Raw genomic sequence first — 20,683 nt, 5'->3', positions numbered from 1 at the left:
TTTGAGTGTTTCAAAAGATTCCATCTTTTTCCGAGTGGTTAATACTGATTGGTTTTTCAAAAAAAATATTTAAATTTTTCATCCACTATATTTTGATCATATTCTGTCCTCTCCTCCCTGATCTTCCCAACATCCTTACCCACCCAACTTTATGGTCTTTTTCTGTCAATCTTTCCATCTGTCTGTCTCTCTTATCTCTTCCTATCTCTATAAAAAGAAAGAAAACAACAAAAGACAAAGAAAAACAAAAAATAATTCAGACAAAAAAAATCAATTAGAAAGCAAGCAAAAAGCACAAAAATAAACAAAAAAAGAAATCAAAGCACAGATTCTACTTTGTGTGGTCTACTACTTCTTGGCATGTGGCCTGTTCTGGAGTGTGGATAATATACACAGTGACAGTTTGTTAGAGGAAACTGATATTCCCTTTCCTAGCAAATATCAATTACAAAGTATATCTTGGTTAGGGATAGAATTTGTCCACTTCCCCTTCTCAGTGTTAGAGTTTTGTCTGATTTAGACCTGTGCAGGATTTATGCTTACTCTCACAGTCTCTGTGTGTTCATATGACTATCATCCCAATTATGTCTGAAAGATATTGTTTCTTTGGGGTCATCTAATGCCTTGGGCTCTTACAAGCTTTCCAATTCTTCTTCTACATAAATAGCTGAGGAGATGAGCCATTCAGAGGAGGTTGTGATAAAGACATCCCATTAAGGGTTGAGTACTCCAGTGTCTCTCACTTTCTGCACATTGTCCAGTTGTTGTCTCTTTGATAGTTAACATATACTGCAAAAAGAAGCTTCTCTGATTAGGGCTGAATAATGTCCTGCTCTATGAGCATAGCAACATGTCATTAGGAGTCATTGTATTGCTATATTTATTTATTGGAATAGTGGTAGTAGGTTTTCCCCTGGTCCCATGACTGACCTGATCTCAGGTTTTTAACCACTTTAGCCTTGATCCAATAAAAAAGTAATCGATTACTCCCATAACATTTGTGCCACCATTGCACCAGTATATCTTGAAGGCAGGGTAGTAGGTCACAGAATTTGTAGCTGTATGAAATTACAACTATTTTTACCCTCTAGTAGCATGCAAGGTACTAGTCAGTAGGTCTGAAGTTTCTAGCTGGGCACCAATTTGATTTCTCCACATTCAACATCATAACTAAGTTGTATCTTCAGGAACAGGGCTGTGTCATCAGGCTTTGAATAGTAGCCAAGACTTGTCAATAGCATGTGGTATTTTGGGAGGTCTATGGGAACCTTTTGGTCCATATTCAACAATGTATAACCCATTCCTGGCACTAGAGGTTGTTCCTTGATGGCATAAGATGTTTAGTTGGGGCTCTGACTCCCTATGATATGGTAATTCCATTTAACTTCCTTTCATATATGTATGTATTTTATGAGGCTTCTTTAATAGTCAATTTCTGTATGGCTTTTCAAAAGACCTTTTAGTTTTTTTGTACCTCTCTGGAATCCCTACTTTATCCCACCCTCCCATCCACTTCTACAGTTAGTCCTCCTATTCTAGGTGCCCCTTTATCTGTTTGTAACACTGTACTCTGTGTCTCTTTCCTTGAAAGATCTGCTACCCCTGGTCCCCTTAACAGCTACCTAACCTTGGTGGTTATATTTGGATAAAAAAACCCCATGTATCTAATGCTCAGAAGCTAACATCCACATATAAGAGAAAACACGTAATATTTGTCTTTCTGAGTCTGGATTACTTAACTCAGGCTGATTGTTTCTAGCTCAATCCATGTACCTGAAAATTTCATAATTTCACTTTTTAAACAGCTGAATAAGATTCTGTACCACATATCCATTATCCATTTATCAGTTTATGGGCATGTATGCCGGTTCTAATTTCTGGCTATTATGAATAGAACATCAGTGAACATAGGTGATCAAGTATCCCTGGAGAGAAATTCTCCAGCTACATGGGTATTCCTGGATCTTGTGGTAGGTTGATTTTAAACTTTTTGGGGAAACTTCAGAATAATTTCCAGAAGATCTGTACTGGTTTGTACTCTCACCAGCAATGAATAACTGTTTCTCCCTACCCAGCATCATTGACAGCATGTGATGTCATTCATCATATTGATCTTGGCTATTTTAAGTGGGATTGTGGAATGTTAGTTAATGACATGTTACATTCTTTTATGCTGTGGAGTATTTGTTTAATGATGCAAAGATGTGTTGTGTTTGTTTAACTCTATGAAGCTGTGTTAACTTAGCCTGTCTAAAACTGTCTAAGGCCTGACTGCCCTAATAAAGAGCTGAATGGCCAATAGCTAGGCAGGTGAGCAATAGGTGGAGCTGCCAGACAGAGAGAATAAATAGAAGGAGAAAAAGAGAAGAAGGGAAATGAGAACAGAAGGAGAGAGAACACCAGGGGCTAGCCACCCAGCTACATAGCTAAGCACAGAGTAAGAAGTAAAGATATACAGAAATAGAAAAAGTTAAAAGCCCAGTGGCAAAAGGTAGATGGGATAATTTAAATTAAGAAAAGCAGGCTAGAAATAAGCCAAGCTAAGGCCAAGCATATATAAGTAATAATAAGTCTCCATGTGATTAATTGGAGGCTGGGTGGCAGGCCCCACAAAGAGCAAAGAGTAAAAACAACAACAAAAACAACTATAGACTGGGGTAAAATGAAATTTCAAAGTTGCTTTACTTTGCATTTCCCTGATGGCCAAGGATATTGACCATTTTTAAAATGTTTCTCAGTGATTTGTGTTTCATATTTTGAGAGCTCTTTTTCGTTCCATACCACATTTTAATTGGATTTTGTATTATTTATATTCAGTACTTTTAGTTCTTCATATTCTTGATGCCAGCCTTCTATGAGATATATAATTGGTAAATGTTTTTTCCCATTTTATAGGCTTTTGTTTTGCATGAACAACAGTGTCCTTGTTGTACTTTAGTGATTCATTTCACCAGATCCCAAGTATCAATTTTTATTATTAATGTCTGTGATGTCAGTGTCTTGTTCACAATGTCCTTTCCTGCACAAATGAGTTTAGTCTATTCTCCACTTTCTCTTACATCAGGTTCAGGGTATCTAATATTACATTGAGGTCCTTGATCCACTTGGTGTTAAGTTTTGTCCAAGGTGATAGATATAGATCTATTTGAATTCTTCTACATGCAGCTATCCAGTTGTATCAGTGACATTTGTTAAAGAGGCTGTCTTTTCTCCAGTGTGTACTTTTGATTTCTTTGTCATATTCAGATGTCTACAGATATGTGGGATTATCTCTGAGTCTTCATTTCTTTTTCATTGATCAATATGTCTGTCTTATGCCAATAACATGCTCATTTTATTACTATATTTCTGTAATAGAACTTTAAATCTTGGGGGGATGATACCTCAAGTAGTTCTTTTACCTTTCTGGATTTCTTCATTTATCCCATTTGTGTGTGTGTGTGTGTGTGTGTGTGTGTGTGTGTGTGTGTTCATATGTGTGTTTCCGTTTGAAGTTGAAGCTTATTTTTATTCAAGTTCTGTGAAGAATTGTATGGGAATTTTCATGGGTATTGCATTGAATCTGTAGATTGATTTTGGTAGGACATCCACATTCACAGTATTCATCCTAGCAATCCAACAGCATGGGAAATATTTCCATCTTCTGCAGTCTTTTTTTTCAATATCTTTCTTCAATGCCTTAAAGTTTTATTATATGAGTTTCATTTGTATGGCTAGAGTTATCTCAAGATATTTCTGTGAAAGTTACAGTCTTCCAGATTTCTTTCTCTGTATGTTTGTACATAGGAAGGCTATTGATTTTTTTGTTTGTGTTAGCTTTATGTCCTGCTAATTTTCTCACAGTATTTATCAGCTATAGAAGTGTCCTCTGGTGCCTGTAGTTTCTTTTATTATGTATTTAATCATATCACCTGCAGTTAAGGATACTTTGACTTCTTGCTTTCATGTTTGAAGTCCCATGATTTTCATAAGACTTTAAGTACCATATTGAATGGGAATGGAGAGAATGGAAAATCCTGTCTTATTCCTGATCTTAGTGGAAATGTTTTAAATATCTCTCCATTTAGGTTGTTTACTGTGGGCTTACTGTAAATTGCCCTTATTATGCTAAGTTATGTCCCTGTATCCTTGGTCTTTTTATGACTTTTATCATGAATGGATGTTGGATTTTTTTTAAAGTCCTTTTATTCCTCCAATGAGATGATCATCTGATCCTTTATTCTGTTTATGTAGTGGTTCTTATTTATTGATTTCCATATGTTGAACCATACCTGTATCTCTGGGATAAAGCCAATTTGATCACAGTGGATGATCTTTAGGATATGTGTGTCAAATCAGTTTGCAATCATTTCATTGAAAAATTTTGTATCTGTGTATGGAATGGATATTAGTCTCTAATTTTTTTAGGGGACAGTGTGTGGTTCTGCTTTGAGGGTAATAGTGGCTTTGTAAAAAGAATTAAGAAATGTTCCTTCAGTTTTTATTTTGTAGAATATTTTGAGGAGTACTGGTGTTATTTCTTTTTTGAAAGTCAGAAGGAATTCTGTGCTGAATCCACCTGGCATTGAGCTTTTTTGTTTGGGAGATTTTTATTTACTACTTCTATTTCACTGGGTGATATGGGTCAGTTTGAACTATTTAAACTAATTTTTTATTTTGATTTAACTTTGTATATGAAAAAATTCATCTATTTATTTTAGGTTTTCCAGTTTGGAGGTATACAGTCTTTCAATGTATACCCTCTGTATTTCCTTGGTGTCTCTTGTAATGTCTCTCTTTTCATCTCTAATTTTATTTACTTGGATCTATTTTTTTTAACTCTTTCCATCTTGTGATTAATTTGGATACTAGTTTGTCAGTCTTGTTGTTTTTTCCTAAAGAATGAACTCTTCATTTTAGTGATTACTCATATTTTTGTTTCCATAGTTTTATTTCTAATTCATTTATTGTTGTAAAACAAGTTTGTTTATCTTATATATTTTGAGCAATATTTCTTCTTGTTTTTATAGAGCTTTCAATAGTGGTATTAATGTATCAATATTAGAGTTCTCCAGGGATTTCTCTCTCTCTCTCTCTCTCTCTCTCTCTCTCTCTCTCTGTGTGTGTGTGTGTGTGTGTGTGTGTGTGCATGTCGGGGGGAATTAGTGTTATAAACTCCCCTCTTAGAACTGCCTTCATTGTGTCCCATAGTTGGGTATGCTGTGTTTTCTTTTGATTTTAATTTTATAAAGATTTTTAATTTAATTCTTGATTTTGTTTTGATCCAATTTTCATTTAGTAGTGAGTTATTCAACTTCCATGAGTTTGTATATTTTTTTCCCTTTTCTATTGCTATTGCTATCCAGACTTAATCCATTGGGGTCATATAGGATGCAGAGTAGTATTTCATTTAAAAATATATATGTTGAGATTTGCTTTGTGTCCTGTTATGCTATGTGGCCAATTTTGGAGAAAGTTCCAAGGGGTGCTGAGAAGAAAGTATCTTCCCCAGTGTTTGGGTGAATTGTTTTGTAGATATTTGTTAGTTCCCTTTTATTTACAACATTATTTAATGCCAATGTTTCTCTGTTTAGATTTTGTCTTAATGGCCTTTATATTGCAAGAGTGGAGCATAGAAGCTACCCGCTATCTCTATGTTCCCGCTATCTCTATGTTATGATCAATATATAACTTTAGTTGTAGTAGTTTCTCTTTGATGAACTTGAGTGCCCTTGTGCAATATCTTTTTGTTGGATTTTTACTTTGCTGTGAGTTTAGTGTCTATTCCTATCTCTTCTGACTAGTTTTGGTTTGAAATCTGTTTTGTCAGTGTCTTTGTTAGGGTTTCTATTGCTGTGAAGAGACACCATGACCATGGCAACTCTTATAAAGGAAAACATTTAATTGAGGGTGGCTTACAGTTTTGAGATTTAGTATTATCATAGTGGGACATGGCAGAATGAATGCAGACTTGGTGCTGGAGAAGGAGCTGATTGTTGTACATCTTGACCTGCAGGCAACAGGAAGTAAACTGTGACACAGGATGTAGCTTGAGCATATGAGACCTCAAAGCCCACCCCCATAGTAACATTTTTCTTCCAACAAGGCCACAACTACTCCAACAAGGCCACACCTCCTAATGGTGCCACACTCTATAGGGACAATTTTCTTTCAAACCATCAGAGTCAGATATAAAATAGCTACACCTACTTGCTCCTTGGTTCCATTTGCTCAGAATTTTTATTGGGTATTGAGACCATTAATATTAAAAGTTATTCATGAACAGTGTTTATTAATTGCTGTTATTTTGTTGTGGTGGTGTCTTGCACCCCTGATTTTGGCTGACTGTTCTGGGATTATTTATTCTTTGTGTCCTCTTGGGTGTAATTAACCTTCTCTTCAGATTGAAGTTTTGCTTCTAGTTCTTCCCACAGTGCTGAGTTAATGAACATAAATTGTTTGTTTTTGTCTTTCTCTGTCCTTTGTGATTGATAGTTTAGAAGAGAATAGTATTCTAAGCTGACATGTGTTGTCTCTCAGTGCCTTTAGAACACATCCACCCAGGCCCTTCTGGCTTTCAGAGTCTTCATGTAAAAATCAGGTATTATTCTAAAGGGCCTTTCTTTATATATGACTTAGGCTTTTTCCCTTGTAGGTGTTAATAATGTTTCTTTTTTCTATACATTTAATGTTTTGATTAGTATGTGTCATGGGGAGTTTATTTTCTAGGTTTTGTCTATTTGCTGTTCTGTGTGCCTCTTATACCTTGATAGGCCCCTCTTTCTTAAGATTGGAGAAACTGTCTTCTACAATTTTGTTAAAAATATTGTACCTTTGATCTGGGATTTTTTTCCCCTCCCTCTTCACCTATTATTGGAAAGTTTGTTCTTTTCATAGTATTTCAGATTTCCTGGATGTTTGTGCCTGGATTTTTGTATATTTAACATTTTTTTGAGTAAGCTATCCATTTTTTCTACCTTGTGTTTAAGACCAGAAATTATTTCTTCTTTGTCTTTTAACCTGCTGGTAAGGCCTTCCCTTGAGGCTTTGTTTGATATCTTGAGTTTATCATTTCCAAGTTTATTTAAGTTTGGGTTTACTTGGTGATTCTATTTTGGTGGTAAATTCTACTTTTATGTCTTTTTTATTATTTCATTCAATTCTTTATGTTTTCATGGTCTTCATTAAGGCATTTGTTCATATCATCTTTATGATCTTTGAATGTATTCATAATTGCTGTTTAGAAGTCTTTGTCCTATGCTTCATTTAAATTGCTTTTCTCTTGGTCTAATACAATAAGGTTTCTGGCTACTGGAAGATGCATATTGCTTTTGTTATTCATGCTTGTGTTTTTGTTCTGGTATACAGGCATCTGAAGTTGTGATGTTTTAAGTGTTTCATGGTCTTGTCTTTGTTGGCTGGGTATTCCATTCTGTGATAACTATTGCCCACTCTGAGTCCAAGTCATGTGAGGTATCTTTGAGGTCCCTGGTAGAGAGCTGTTCTGCAGGTTGCTAGGGGATAGGCCAGAAGGAAAGGTTGAAAGGGGCTGCCAAGAAAAAACTAAGGGGCCTCTGGGTCTGATCCATGAGGTCAAGTTCCTAGGAGACAGTGGTGGACTAAAAGGGTGGGCTCCAATGATCAGGCTGAAGCAAGATTAAGAGTAAGTCTGGAGAGTCCATGACAAAGGATAGGAAGAAAGATGAAAATACTTCATTAGAGTCACAGCCTAGTGGGAAGGCTGTGAGTTTCAGGTAGAGAAAGGTTTATGAGTCAACAGAGTCAAAGATGACAGGACATGGCCTAGAAGGAAAGGGTAAAGTTGGCAGCCAGGACCAGAGTGTCTATTAAATTAAAGGACAAATAAAAAAACATTTCTAGATAAAATACACTAAAGAAATTCATGACCATAGCTAGATCTATAAAGGGTCTGAAAAGAATGATAACTACACTAAGAAACTATAGGAATAAACAATATCACAATAACTAACCAAAAAGGCCCCCAAAAGCACTACAAAAATCTTTCAATAAGAACTCTGAATATTAATGCCCTACATACACAATAAAAAATACAAACTAGAACATTGGATTAGAAAACAGGATTTTTTTTGCTACTTCCAAGAAACACATCACTGCCAAAGATAGATAATACCTTAGGGTAAAAGGATGGTAGAATATTTCCCAATCAAATAGAACTATGTAGCAAGTAAGTGAAGCTTCAGTAATAGCTAAAAAAGTAGACTTCAACTCCAAGATTGTTTGAATATAATGAATTTTATTTCTTACTCATCAATGGAGCATTCTATGAAGAGAATATTGCAATTCTAAAAATATATACAGCAAATACAGGCACACCAAATTTCATAAAACCAATACTACTAGATGTAACACTATAGATTATTAGTAACACAACGATGGTGGCTGACTTCAGTACCATATTCTCACCAGTATATAGCTTACCTAGATAAGTATAAACAGAGAAACATTGAAGTTAAATGACATCATAAATCAAATGACCCTAACAGATATTTATAGAGCATTTCATTAAAACAATAAAGAATTCACATTGTTCTCAGAAGCAAATTGAATACTTTCTCAAATTGATGATATATTAGATCACAAAGAAAATCTCAACAAAAATTTAAAAAAAACTTAAATATCATCCTATATTTATCTAACCATAATGGAATAAAATGCTTATAAATAGCAATGGAAATTACAGATTGTACATAAATTTACAGAGATTAAATAACACACTTTTGTGTTATGTATGTGTCACTAGAGAAATCAAGAAGGAACAATTCCTAGAATTGAAGAAAAATGAAGACAGAACATATCAAAAGCTAATTGATGAGTTTGAGGCCAGCCTGGTCTAAAAAGAGAGTTCTAGGACAACTAGACTGTTACACAGTGAAACCCTGTCTTGAAAAACCAAAGGAAGAAACAAAAAAAAAAACAACAAAAAAAAGCGCTAATTGACACTATGAACACAGCACTATAATAAAGATTATAGATAATTATGACTACATCAAAAATTCAAGAGATCTGAAATAAAAAGTTATGATAAGCGTTAAAGTCTTGAAAAGACAAAGACAGGGATAAACCTAACCAAACTCCAAAACAGTTGATGCAAACAAATGAACAAATTAAGGTCAGATATTAATGATTCAGAAATAAAAAATATACAAAGATTAAATGAAATAAAGTGCTAGTCCATTGGAATGTTAAACCAAATTGACAAACTGTTAGTGAAATTATTCACAAGTAGGAGAAAGAATTTTAATGTTAATAAAAACAGAGATAAAAATGAGACATTGCAACAGATAACTTATGACACACAACTTCAAGGAAACTGTGTATTCCAGAAACAACAGGTCAAATGCTCAAACTCACAGAGATTGTGACAGAATGTTCAAGAACAGCACAAACTCAAGCATGAAGAAGGGGTAGTGGGAACAAAGTCCTACCCCTAGGCAAGAAGCTATTTGTAATGGATGGCTTCTGGGAATGCGAAAATCAGTGACTTCAACAGAGTGACATTGGGTTTATGAAGCACACTTCTGGGCAAACCTCATGCTCAAAAGCAGCTGGCCAACACAAATGGAACACCATGGGTTGTTGGATTGTTTGTTTTGAAAAAAACATTTTGTTTTGTTTTTAGAGAGAAACAGAACAGGAAGCCACATGAACAGGCTTGTGGTAGAGGATGGGGGAGAGAAAATAATATGATCAAAATATTGTATATGAAATTCTCAAAAACTGAGAACATTAAACAAGTGATAGATTTTAATTAATCATATATTTTAATGTTCCCCATGAGTTGGTTATAGAAGAAAAATGGGCTGGCTACTAAACTTGAGTTCACTATAAGAAGTTTCTCAGTCTCTTGAGAAACCAATGGCCTTCCTATGGTATATGCTTCATAATAGAAAATGATAACTGTAGTAGGCTTTCTCAGACCGCCAATCCCCAAATCATGACATGGAGACTTCTTATTAGTTACGAATGCTTAGCCTTAGCTTATGCTCATTTCTAGCTAGTTTTTATAACTTAATTTAATCTGTTTCTCTTCATCTATGTTTTACCATGGGGCTTTTTACCTTTCTTTCATTGTGTACGTCCTACTTTTCTGGCTTCCTCTGTGTCTGGCTGGTTGGTGGCTACCTGGCTGGCTGGATCTTTGTGTCTCCCTTTCTTTTTCCCTTGTTTTCTCTCTCCCTTCCTCCCCCTCTCTTTCTCTCTCTCTTAACTACATTTCTTCTCCTACTTATTCTCTCTTCCCACCAGCCCAACCTATCCCTCTATTGCCTAGCTATTGGCTGTTCAGCTTTTTATTAGACCAATCAGGTACCTAAGCAGGCAAGGAAAAACAAATGCAACACATCTTTACATAGTTAAACAAATGCAACATAAACAAATGTAACACATCTTTGCCTACTAAAACAAATGCAGCATAAACAAATGTAACACATCTTCACATTGTTAAACAATTATTCCACAACAGATGACAAGGCAATCTTCACCCTTTGTTGACACATATGACTAAGCCTGCAGAGGGTATTTTGTATGATTTCATGCATGTTCTCATTCTCTAATAAAGGCAAAGTGACCTTAATTTTATTTTAACTACATTTTCAAGGGAAATGCTAGTTATTCTAACTCTATGTGTTATAGATGTAACCTCGCCCATATAGTACACAATTGTTGAAGGGCTGTCTGGCAACCCACTTCTACACAGCAAATGAGTTTTATAATGGTACTCAGAATCCTTACAGACCCACCCATGTGAGTCCTTTTCTCTATGATTGACACTATAAAACACCACTCACTCTCAGTAGTGAGTGACCACAGTGATCCTTGCCCAATCCCTAAAAGTAATTAATATCTATTTCAGAGAGATAGAACTGAAGGAGGGTCATATGAAATTGGGCAGATCTGGGAAAGAAGAATGAGCCTCTTTAAGAGGGGCTTATTCTTGATCCCAGGAATATTAATCCCTAGGATTTTGTTACAGTTACATACTGCTAAAGGCAAGGAGAGAGGACAGGCAATGGAGGACCAATAAGAGAGAAGACTAAACTAGGAAGAGGGAGGACCATATTATCAAAATCAAATAGACAGTCTGTTAAAGTAAGACTGCCCTAAGCAGTAACAGTGTGTTAGGGTGGGTGGAATTCATGCTTGGAGAAAGGTAAATTCATGTTCTACCAGTGAGCTATACTCTAGCCTCTCAGGTAGATGTCAGCATTGTTATTCTTTAACAGTTAATGTAATGAAAGTTTCACAGCATGGCCTGGTTATCTCCCTTCCTAATCAATGTAAATTGGGCTTGTTAAAAACACTCATATTAGAGGGAAGTCTAAAGTACACAGTAAGACACTCTTTCAAAGAATAGAAAATAAGCAGTATCTCAGTTGGAATCATCTGAAACTGGGCACCCAGAAGTGGCTCTAACTTTGTTCATGTGTCTCATACAAATGTTTATTAAAGTAATTTCTTGTTTTGTTTTGGTTTAAATCCTATGCCAATACCTAGCTTAGGCTGCTGAAGCTTACCATATAACTCAGGATGATATCAAAGACATTGTGATGTTCTTTGTATCACAGCCTCCCAAGTGCTGGCATTCCAATTTTGAACTGTCCTTCCAAACTAGAAATAAGTGCTAATGTATGTTCTGCATAGATCACTATGACTCATCCAGAATAAGGTTGTTTACTGTGTCTTGAAAGCCCAACTCCTTACCTTTGTTCCTCAATACCATAAGAAAACAAAACACAAAACATATTAAATAGTTTCCAAAGAGTTTAAGTAGCCCCCAAATATGCTTATAGATGTGTGGCAGAGATTAAATTGGACTAATAGGCAACTGGAAAAATGAGTGAAAGGATTCATGAAGGGTTTCCAGAGGTACACTGAGGCTGACTGTTCTTTGGGTTATGAGAATGGTTATTATATCATAGAAAGATGGCAAGGCAAGAGCTCTGAGGGGAATTCATCCATGTAGGTTTAAGAGGAATGGGGAGGTTCCACGCTACATGTGTCATCTATAATATGTGTTTATAATCATATGTAATATATGAGTCATCTATAGTATGTGTTCATAATCATGCTATTTGATTCTTGTTTAGGAGGAAAGGAGAGGATCTTGCATTTCAAGGAAGGAAGGCAAGATTTTGATGATATAGGGGAAGTGGTTACAAGGAACCCAGTTTTATTACTGTGTATCTGTCATGAAGAATATATAATGGTTCCCTCCTCATAGCTTGAATTGCAGGAGCCTGGGGCTTGTACATATTATTTGCTATGAAATAAGAGATAGGCACAAAAGCAGACAAGCATGATCTGATATGTGGGTTATGTCAAGGAGGACAGTTTCTGACATCTGCTTTGTACTTCCACTTGGATGACCAACTGTGAGTCTTTGTGTCAAATTTCTTGTGAGGACAGTGCTCAGCAGTGATAATTGTAGTTGGAAAACTGTGTACATAAAGATTCTAGGGGATGGTCCTTGTCTTATCAGAATCCACGAGGTGGTCAACAATAGCATCACTATGATCATGGTTCCCACCAAAATTCTTCATTTGGAGAGTGATTCAGATAATGAGAGTTTCCAGAGCTTTACACAAACAGCAGAGCTGTCTGAAGTACACAGTAGGATGAACAGGGACCAGATCAAGATATTGAGCATATCTGTGCAATACTACTCTTCTTTATGCACGTAGAGCAAGCCTGACAGAGGCCCAGTACTCAAAGTTCTTCTAAATCTGGCTCCAGGAAGGCCAAAGTGATGAAAAGTTATTATTAGAAGTCATGATCAAAATACCATGGAAAACTGTAAGGAATCTTCTAGAGATGAGTGCTTCTTGAACAAAGCTCAGCAGCAGAAGTTTCTTCCCAAATTCCCATCACTGTGATCCACAGAGGGCAGGTGTTCCATTTTGCAACAGTGTCAGATGAAGCTGCAGACCCAGGATGGGGACTGCATCTGACTTAAGGGAAGGTTTACAGGTCCACGGAGTGTGTCACAACTCTTGGTGAATGTTGCAGATACAGCCTGGATGACTGAGTTGAAAAAGGATCATAGCTAACACTCACAGGAGGACTGGAGACAGATTCTTTGCCTCTGAATACCAGTCTCTCAGAGAGAAAGAACACCTTGTTCCTAGTACAGCATAGTCATCCTCTGGATATTTCAAGTACCAACTCTGAAAGAAAAATAGGGGACTTTAATTTTAAAAAGTAAATTAGGAACTGAAGAGATGGCTCAGTACTTGATCTTCCAGAGGACCCCAGTTTAGTTCACTTACTGGAGAACAATCATTCATAATTCCATTTTTTTTAGTTCTGAGACCTTTTTCTGACTTCAGTTGGCACAAGCACACATGTTACACTTGCATACATGAAGGCTAAAACACTCAATCACCTAAAAATGAAATAAATAGAAAATATAGATAAAAATAAGAGCAAAAATAAAAACGTAGACAAAAGAGAGAAAGAAACCTCAAACAACAAACTCCAGATTCACAAGTCCCAGAAGAAAAACAAAACCATGGACAATCGCTGGGCAGTGGTGGCACATGCCTTTAATCCCAGCACTCGGGAGGCAGAGTCAGGTGGATCTCTGTGAGTTCGAGGCTAGTCTAGGCTACAGAGTGAGTTCCAGGAAAAGGTGCCAAGGCTACACAGAGAAACCCTGTCTCGAAAAACCAACCAAACAAAACAAAAACAAAAACATGAACAATCATCATAATACATCATCTGTAAAAATAATTATAAGTATCTTGTAATTGTAACTGATGAGAAAGATTTAGAAGAATTTAGAGATAAAGAATTTAAAACAAGAATTATAACTATCTTTAAACCACTTAAAGAAGATATGAACTCCTGAAGTACAAAAACAAAGAGCTAAATGCAATAAGAAATTAAACCCAATATACAAAAATTGAAATCAATAAAGAGATGGAGCTGATAAATAAAAACAAAATGGAAATGATGCTTGAAATGAAAAACTCAATAGTACAAATTAAAGGCTTAGTGGAAAGTCTCCTTAACAGAATGGATCACAGCAAACAAAGTACCAGTGCTAGAAGAATTGGTATGCAAATTGCATCATTCAGGAAAGGTAAAAAATAAAAGTATGAATGGAACATTTGAGAGCTTTGGGACACCAGCAAAAGTCCACATATTTGAATTATGGCACAGAAATATGGTATCAAAGATATAGGAAATATTTTAATAAAATAATATAAGGAACCTTACTAAACTCAGGGTTAACTGCCTAGTCAGATACGATACACTTACAGAATAGCAAATAGAACAAGAAAAGCAATTCCAAATGCAAATGGCAGGTAAGAAACCAAAACTATAGACACAAGAAAAGGTATTGAAAACTGTAAGAGAAAAATGTCAAGTCACATAATCACACAGGCACATCAGAAAAACACCGGATTGGTCAAAGAAACCTTTAAAGGCAGAAGGGACTGGAAAGTTGTAACCCAAGGAAAGAAATACCAAAAAAAAAAAAGAAATACCAAAACTGTCAACACAGATTATTATACCTAGCTAATTAAATTTGAAGGACAAATAAAACTATCCTTGATAAATACACTAAAGAAATTTCTGACCATCAAGCCAAATCTACAGAGGGTACACAAAAGAATAATTGAACATGAAAAAAAGGACAAACACACTAAGATGCCACAAGAAAAAGACAAAAATTAATCAAAAGAAATGTAAGACCTAAGAAAACACCACAAAATCAACTAAATGACCTGAACCCACGAACATCTTTCACTAACAATTCTGAATATTAATGGTCTAGCAGATTGGATTAAAAAACAAGATCTATTTTTTCTGTCTCCAAGAAACACATCATTGCCAAAGATAGACAATACCTTAGGGTAAACAGATGATAAAAGATTTTCCAATCAAATGGAACTATAGAGCAAGCAAGAATAGTTTCAGAAATATCTGACAAAAGGTAATTTAATTAGCAAATTGTTAGAAGATATAAAGAACGTAATTTCATACTCATCAAAGGAACATTTCATAAAAAGAATATTTCAATTATAAATATATATTCATGAAATACAAGCACACCAAATTTCACAAAACAAATACTATTATGTGAAAAGCCAAAGATTATTGTCAACACAATGAATGTAGTAACTTCAATACGACACTCTCACCAAAACTATAAATAGAGAAACAATGTTAAATTACATAATAAATCAAATGGTCCTAACAGATATTTATAGAACATTTCACCCAAACACTGAATAATACAAATTGTTTTCACTTGTTCATGGAACTTTCTCTCAAATTGATTTATTAGGACACAAGGTAAATGTCAACAAATTTAAGAAAACTTATATATCATTCTATCTGACCATAATGGAATGAAGTTAGTTATCAATAGTGGTGGAAAGTACAGAATGTACTATAAATGCATGAAGATTAAACAAAACAAAATTGAATTGTGTGTGTGTCACTGGAGAAATCAAGAAAGGAACAAAAGTTCCTAGAATTGAACGATGATGAAGACACAAAATATCAAAATCTATTTTGACACAGTGAAGGCTATTCAAAGAAGAAAGATAATAGTCTAGATGCCAGCATTAATTATTCAAGAATGTTAAATAAACAAATTTAAGATACCCAATAAGGTGTTGGAAATACAAGAACAACTAAACCAAACTCCAAAATGATAGGGGGGGGGGGGGGGAGAAATGAACAAATCAGGTGAGAAATTAGTGATGTAGAAACAAAAACATGAAAATTTATTGCAATAAAGAGCTGGTTTTATTTGGAAGGGTAAAGAAAATTGACAAGCCTTTAGCAAAAGTATTCAAAAATGAAAGAGAAATTTCATATTAATAAATATAAAAATGAAAAAAAGATATTAACTTCTCCAAGGTCTAGCCTGGTAAGTGTAGTCCTCAGCCCTCATCAAGGAAACTTCCCTTTGTAACAGGCTGAGACGTTACCGAAAAACGCAACCAATAAAAATTTAGAGTTGTGGAGCCCAGTCCCACTGGATACATCTATCTGAAATGAAAAAAAAAAACAAAACTGACAAACAATGATAAACAAAAAACCTCCTGCATCTAAGGCTCAAGAAACATTGCAGAAAGATCATGCCAGAGGATCAGGGAGTTTGCTGTGAGATTATGTCCCCTTTTATGTGAGAAGCTATACTCATAAATGCTCATCAACACAATTAGATAAACATGAGTGGAATAAAGAGAACAACAATAGACATTCTAAAGTAGACGGGAAAAAGTCCATGAGGCCTCAACACTACACAAAAACTACAGGCAACTAAGGAATACTGAGAAAAGAAGAAAAAGTCTTCCCAGAGCCGAACACACCAATTGGTTATCCAATACCAAATGGTCAGCCCTGAAAAACATACACACCATTAGCACTATACAGACTGAGCAGGTCATATTTATATATTTAGAAATATATATTATATAAATTTAGATATATGTATGTAAATATAATTAATGAAAAGTAGAAGCTATGTGTTTGAAAGGGAGCAAGAAGGGGTATATGGGACTTGAATTCCTACTGTGACTTTCCTCCATTATATACTCTAAGCTCTAAGATCAGACTTAACTACACCTCATCAAGTTGCTTTTGGTCAGTGTTTTATCATATAGAGAGATAGCAAGCACAAGGAATTATCAGGGACCAGGTCCCTGCATCAGGGACTTCATGGATGAAAAGAGGAAGAAATTGGGAGCATTTGGGAGTTGAGCCCTGGGTAAGGGCAGAAGACCCACTACTTGGTTAAGTATCTTCTAGAATGGACTTAAACACACAAGCTGCTACCAGTTGTAGGCTGGAGCTGCCCCTCTAAGGCAGATTAAAGAGTGTAGGTACTGCCACATTGGGCTGCGACATGGTAAGCAATCTTTTTTCCCACTCTATCTCCCTTCCCTGGGGATTCCATCAACCTTGCTGCAAAACCAGTTTTTCCTCTTCCTGTGCACTTTCTCAACCCTCCCTTCTAACTTATCCCCATTCCTTTGTTTTCTAGAAAATCAACTATTTCTTTTATGTTTTCTAGATTAATGGAGTATGGGTTTTTTAAATATTCCCTTATAATATTCAGAATTTCTTTAGTGTATGTGGTAATGTTTCCCTTTTCATTTCTGAGTGCTAATTTGGATCCTCTCATTCTTTGGTTAGTTGGTCCAAGGATCTGGCAATTTTGTTGATCTTTGTTTGTTTGTTTGTTTGTTTTTGTGCCTCCTCTTTGGTTTGGAGCATTCCATAGTCTGATAAATGTCTCTTGGAACCATGAACAGTCTTCCCTAGAAGAGAATATCTTCACAGCAATTTCTCCCCACCATTTGTCTTGCCAAACTTTTCCAAAATGATCTTTGCCGATGCTTTCTTGTAACATGATGGTCCTGGCAATTGTTCTCTGAACAAGCAGTGGTAAACCCTTTGTCTCCAGTAGCAGCGTCGCCATCACCACCAACATGAGCAGCAGCTTGTAGCTCAAAGAAGCCACCACCTCTATGGTTCCACCACCACTGTTTGTGGCCCAGTCCTGGACTCAGCTTCTCCTCAGCAAGCCTCCCAGGCTGGTCTCAAACTCGAGATCCTCCTGCTTTTGTCTCCTTTAGCAAATCCTATTAGCATGCACCACCACAACCAGTCCCATGCAGCTTGGGCCTGAGCTGGGACCTACAAGGACACAGGCAAGTAGCATTTTCTCAAATTCCTACCATGAATTTTGGGCGCCAGATGTAGCACGGATTGTTAGAAGGTCTTATTAATAAAAACAAACCCAGAACCAGGTATTGGGGTGAATGCTGAAAGATCAGAATATAACCTCACCTTGCCAACTCCTCAGCCAATCCTGTTTCCTCAGACTTGAAGTCTCTTGAGTCCTCATCCGAAATGAATCTCAGCTGAACTGCTGCTCAAAAGCCTAAAAGCTTAACCAGGCTCTAGTTCCTGGTCTTCACACCTTTATATACCTTTCTGCTTCCTGCCATCACTTCCTGGGATTAAAGGTGTGTGTCACCATGACTGGCTGTTTCCAGTGTGGCTTTGAACTCACAGAGATCCGGATGGATCTCTGCCTCCAGAATGCTAGGATTAAAGGTATGTGTGCCACCATTTTCTGGCTTCTATGTCTAGTGGCTGTTCTGTTCTCTGACCCCCAGATAAGTTTATTAGGGTGCACAATATATTGGAGAACACAATATCACCACAATTGACTGAGTTTTTATTTGGTTTGTTCTAATTTCCCCAACTTTTTTCAGTTAAATCACTAAGCCATTTACTTGTACTATTTCTGTTTATTTAATGTAGGTATTTCAAGGTATAAATTTCTCTCATTGGACTGCTTTTAATGTGTCCCAGAGGTTTCCTTGTATTGTGTTTTCATGTTTATTTTGTTCCAGGAAGTTTTACTTTTATTTTTATTTCTTCTTTGACTCATCCATCATTTAGTAATTGATTGTTTAATCTCCATGTGTTTGCATATATATTAGATTATATTTTGCTATTGCATTGTATTCACATAGAATACAGGGAATGATTTCAATCTCTTACTTTCATAAGTTAGCAGTAAGTAATTATTTTTATTGAAAATATTCTTTTCATACAATATATTCTGATCACAATATCTCTTCCCTCATCTCCTCCCCAAACCACCCCCATCTCTTCAGCCATCTAAATCCATGCTTTCTTTCTCTCTCTCCTTAGAAAACAAACCAGCAAATAAAACTGACTATCAAACAGGAAAAAAAAAACAAAGAAAAAGTACGAGAAACACACCAAATTCTTACACACACACACACACACACACACACACACACACACACACACACACACTATAAAAACACAAAGTCAGAAAACATGCAAGCAACAGTCCAGAAAGGTAGAAAATGCACAAACAAAACATTATGAAGCATAAAGTCTCAAAAACTACCCTTGTGTTAATCTTGTATTGGCCATTTACTGCTGGGCATGAGACCTGCCCTTAAGTGTGACTTATATACCTGGTGAGACTCCATTGGAGAAAACTAATCTTTCCTTTGCAAGTAGCTGTCAATTGAATGTACCTTCTTGGTTAGGGATGGGAACTCATGTGCACTTCCACTTTCAATGTGAGGATATGGCTTGGGCCTGTGCTGGCTCTGTGCATGCAGCCACAATCTCTGTGAATTGATATGTGCTTTCTAGATCAGATCTCTGTCATCTTGTGAAGCTATTGAGCCATCCTGGTGAATGCTAAGATCATGACCTGTGGTGGTATTTTAATAAATAAAGTTGCCTGGGGTCAGAGCTATTAGAGCCATAGCAAGTGTGTGGCAGTGGTGGTGTAAGCCTTTAAGGACCTGGAGGGCAGTACATACAGGCAGTGACGAGGCAGTCACATGATTGGGTTTACAACCAATCAGAAGCCAGAACAGAGAGATTAGAGACAGACACACAGGAAGGAGGGTCCCTCTTTCGGAGAGCTCTCTTGGCTGAGGAGGATCCCTGAATCAAAAAGGGTGAGGCTCTTGGCTCTGACCTCTTGGCTTTCTTTTCTGAATCGGCTCTGTGTTTTCTGTCTGATAAAACCGTTGGCTACATCTACACTGAATTACATCTACAATGACCTTATCTGATACTAATTCTTTCCCATTACCCACCTTCTAAAGAACATTGATATATAAATTCCAAGATTACATTTCCAACATTTAATTCTGAGGAACACACGCAACCCAAAATGCACAGGTATCCAGCATTCCCAGAGGATCTTAGGTGGCCCCATCAATGTGTCACTTTATGGTCGTACATCTAAGAGCCAACTCAAAGCAAACTTTGGTTTAAAAGACTAAGAACTGACTGAGGTGTGAAGGGGCAGAAGCTCCTATACACAGACATGCAGCAGGAAGACTAGTGGCCTATCAAGAGGTCCTGTGCTAGGAACTGACATAGTTTTTAATCCTTTGGGAAGCTCATGTGCACTCTGCCCAGGTTTAGTTCAGAGAAAACAGAAATGAGACTTTTCAAAAACCTTCCAAGGAATTGCAGACCATTTTGCTTTTAATTTACACCAAGATAGTCACCTGTGATTCTTTTCCCCAAATACAGTGTTGTGATCCCTATAATGAAACATGTGTAACATGCAGATAATGGAATTTTGTTTGTCTGTACTCGGCCTATTTGTTTTGTTTCAGAATGAGGTCCTGGGTTCAAACACTAGCAACATCCTTCCACCCAAAAGCCAGTATTTGAAACATGGTACTGAAGTTCAAACCTTCTATGGAAGTCCTTGGAGTGTTGAGAAGCAATCACTGCTGAAGCTTCAGGGTCACCTTGGGATCCACTGCTACATAGTTTCTCAGAAATAAGAAGAGGAAGAGAAATGGGAAGGGAAAGGGAAAGAGAAAGAACCACATTCTCCAGATAGCAGGTTTTTAAATAACTTAGAGTCAGACAACTGTGAGGGACACAGTTTGGATTGGTTAGCTGTCACTCAAACTACTATGCAGCACTGCTATGAAATCTCAGTTGTATACATGGGAAATATTACTTGCATCATAATTTTTATGTCATAGATCCTAAATTTTTATATCAAATAAATAGTTCAGGCTGTTCTGTGCCACATGTCCTTCATTTTCTTCCTGGGCCCAGCCCTGTGATCTGGACATGTGATCAGCAGGCACACCAGAATGAAGTTATAAAG

The sequence above is a fragment of the Peromyscus eremicus genome, chromosome X, assembly GCF_949786415.1.
Source record: "Peromyscus eremicus chromosome X, PerEre_H2_v1, whole genome shotgun sequence".
Classification (NCBI taxonomy): Eukaryota; Metazoa; Chordata; class Mammalia; order Rodentia; family Cricetidae; genus Peromyscus; species Peromyscus eremicus.
This window is presented reverse-complemented; position numbering follows the sequence as displayed.